The 3,723-nt window shown below is 43.6% G+C and overlaps 1 pseudogene; it reads left to right on the top strand.

Annotated features, from left to right (window-relative positions):
- The first annotated feature begins 1,729 nt into the window (after positions 1-1,729).
- Positions 1,730-2,871, top strand: LOC143282958 (allatostatin-A receptor pseudogene; annotated as a pseudogene).
- Positions 2,872-3,723: the final 852 nt, after the last annotated feature.

The raw sequence follows: 3,723 nt of genomic DNA, 5'->3' as shown, positions 1-3,723 counted from the left end.
GGAAAAAAATAAGCCTTGTGATATATTTTTCTCAGTTGGTTTCAAATATAAAGTAACTGAAAAAAGAAACCATACGTTTCTACTCCGCACTAGTTTCTTCTCAACAATCTGTTTTACTGCCACACATCTTCGCAAAAGTCATGGAAATGGTTATTGATTCTGCGATTCCTTGAGAAAAAAAAATAAAAAAAAAAAGAGGTGACAGAGGACAAACTCAGTTTGATAGCTAAGTCATGTGACAACAAGAAACTTTTGTTTATGTACATGTTGGTGAATGTCCATGATTCGGGGCAAACATATGAAGTGTGATTCAAAAAGTGCGATTTTATTTTCTGTACATAAGAGGTTTGATTTATAGGTCGTCTCCTTGAGCATTTCGAGCAGACCAGGAGTGCTGGTTCTTATCCCGTGACATGAATCGTGTACCTGGCCATTGACGTAGTTTTATGGTGGATCGTCAGGTGGTTGTAAAGAATTGTCCAGTTTTGCTCTCTGTCATATCTCTTTCCTTTCGCTCCTTCCCTGCATATCTTTCTTTCTTTGTGTCTCCCTGTCTTCCTCTCTCTGTCTCTCTGTCTTTGTCTCTGTGTATCTGTCTCTGGCCCTGTCTCTGTGCCCCCACACACCCCTCCCCCAACCCCCCGCACCCCACATCCCCCCACCTTCTCTCTCTCCCCTCCGTTTCCCTCTGTATTTCTTGGTCGCCTTTTAATTTCGCCCTTCCATAATGGTAGGCCGTTAACAATGACACGATATATATATCTGGACATTGTGTGAAAAATGATATTGCTTTTGTAATTTATCAAGAAAAAAAGGCATTGCAACAAACGCCTACCTTTTATGAAACAAATAGAAACTTTCAAATGTTTCGCAATAATGCACGTTCACACTGTTCGCAACGTAACCCTTGCTGCTGAGTCGTTCAGGCGCGGGTAGGGAACGATTTCGTTTTAGACCCCGGAAGTGCCCATTATCAGAACGGGCTCAGGCATTATTCAGTCGTGATCAGCGAGCGAGTGGACTCCAATCAGTCCCACGATACTGAGTAACACGGGACACAGATTGATGACACTTGTTTTCAGTCTCTTGGAGAGAACATTTTCCAGATCAGCGTTTTGTGAGCATCGAGTGTTGTTTGCTAACTTCTAGTAATGAAGAAATGGTGATGTGGGTGTGTTCTTGCGTGCGTGTTTCTGATCGACACAAATGCGTCAGTGACATGTGGGTGTACGTGACTGTCTAAAACTGCTAGAGACCAAAACTGCGCAAGTAGAATACTTCTGTAAAGCTAAGGCATTGCTGAACACAAACTGGTGACATTGTAGGTAAGGTCTGTATTTGTTTTGTTTTGAAAGGTTATCAGATATGTGTGATTACTTAGAGCCAAGATGTGTGTCTTTCAATTTTCTTCACTATGTACGCTGCGCATCGGTGTGACTTCTAAGTGAATCTTCGCATCTGATATCAGAGTTCACTGCGGTGTTGAAGCTGTATGACCCAGAATATGTTACACAGTCACAAACGTGTCACATGGATTATGTGCAGTTAACTTTCTTCATTGTTGTGATCAGGCCTTGTTTTGTTGTTGTTGTTTTTTTTAAACCCATAATACTTTTTTTTCGCTGATTTGCCGCCCACTGGATATATACAGACAAAAGCAAATCTAATGACTTCAATGGCCACGCTGGTGATGACGTAAACTAGACGAGGACCATGTCAACGGAACTTTCCAACCGAACAAGCTGGCTGGAGAACGGCACTATTGTGGATGTGGTGTTGATGACGAGGATGATGATGGACAACACAACCTCCGAGATGTTCCTCAACGCCAGCAATTGCTCACAGAACTGCTCCAGCCCGCCCACCGCTCCCAGCGCTCTGCAGCTGGAGTACTTCGTCCGCATCGTGGTGCCCACGGTCTTCGGGGTCATCTTCCTGCTGGGGCTGTTCGGCAACAGCCTGGTCATCCTGGTGGTGGCCCTAGACAAGAACATGCGCAACACTACCAACATCCTCATCCTGTCCCTGGCGGTGGCCGACCTGCTCTTCATCGTGCTGTGCGTGCCCTTCACCGCCGCCTCCTACGCCATGCCCACCTGGCCCTTCGGGAAAGTGTGGTGCAAGGTGGTGCAGTACCTCATCTACGTCTGCGCCTACGCCAGCGTCTACACCCTGGTGCTGATGTCCCTGGATCGATACCTGGCCGTGGTGCACGCCATCCGCTCCATGAGCATGCGCACGGAGCTCAACACGTGGCTGGCCGTGTGCGTCACGTGGGCCGTCATCCTGCTGGGGCACGTGCCGCTGCTGATGCAGCATGACGTCATGCTCTACAGCCACCTGGGCGAGGAGCGCTCCACCTGCACCAACGTCTTCCACCACGCGGACCACCGGAGAGGTATCGTATTTTACGCCTGTTTCATTTCCTTTGGCTACATGCTCCCCCTAGGGGCCGTGTGCCTCATGTACGGCCTGATGCTCAGGCGGCTCCACGGCAGCGCCCCGGGCGGCAGCCAGTCCCAGGAGAGCCTCCGCACCAAGCGGCGGGTGACCAAGATGGTGGTCATCATCGTGGTCGTCTTCGCAGTGTGCTGGCTGCCCATCCAGATCATCCTCCTCATGCAACAGCTCGACATCTACCCGCCGGACGTCCTCTTCATTGGCGTTCAGCTGGCCTCCAACTGCTTAGCCTACATGAACTCTTGCGTCAACCCTATCCTGTATGCCTTTCTGTCTGAGAATTTTCGTAGAAGCTTCAGGAAGTTCTTATGCTGCTACACCCAAGTGTCACACAGAGCAGAGTACGAGCTCGTGAGTGTCAAACAGTCGGAGAATGTCACCACTGCCTCTACTCTCAAAAGTACCGTATGAATTGTTTCTCGTTGTTGTTGTTGTTGTTGTTTTTCAAGGGAGTCTTTGTGTTGTCTTTGTTGTATTTTTGCTGTCGGTTTTTTTTTGTTTTTGTTTTTTTTTGCTTTTTTGTTTTTTTAATTTATTTATCAGTTTATTTACTAGTTCATTTATTCATTTCCAATAAAGTGTGATGTGTTTCAACAGTACAAACTTCAGGTTACTTTCCGGTTGATTGCTAATTTCAGTACCTGTGTTACAGTTTTGGTGTACATATCCCTGATTTTATTTATTCTTGTTTTTTGGGGTGTTTTTTTTTGTTTGTTTGTTTTTGTTAAAATTTTATATTTATGCATTTGCTTGAATGTTTTGTTTTGATTATTTATTTATTTATTCATTTATTTATTTGTTTTTTTATCTATCTATTTATTTATTATTTCTTTATTCATTAATTTATTCATTTACTTGCTTATTTCTTTATTCATTTTTCATTTATTTACACACATATTTCTGACTTTTTTTCCCCCTTTTCCTCGTCTGTGTATTCATTCATATCAGATAAAATTGTATTGGTCAAACGTGTAACATCTCTGATATATATATATATATATATATATATATATATATATATATATATATATATATATATATATATATATATATACTTTTTTTTCATATTTTGTTGACGATCTCAAGTTACCAACTAGTATCGTGAGCGGGGTTATGTTCTGAAAGTAAAGTGTGCTTTGTTTGATCTTCAATACAGTGGAATTTAGCCAGATGAGTCGCCTGCCAACAATGATGTTGCTGGTCTGGGCGCTAGGCTTTTTTTTGGAATTAGATGACAAATTGAGATTCAGTGTTCAGCATACA

Source organism: Babylonia areolata, chromosome 1, assembly GCF_041734735.1.
Source record: "Babylonia areolata isolate BAREFJ2019XMU chromosome 1, ASM4173473v1, whole genome shotgun sequence".
NCBI lineage: Eukaryota > Metazoa > Mollusca > Gastropoda > Neogastropoda > Buccinidae > Babylonia > Babylonia areolata.
This window is presented reverse-complemented; position numbering and strand designations above follow the sequence as displayed.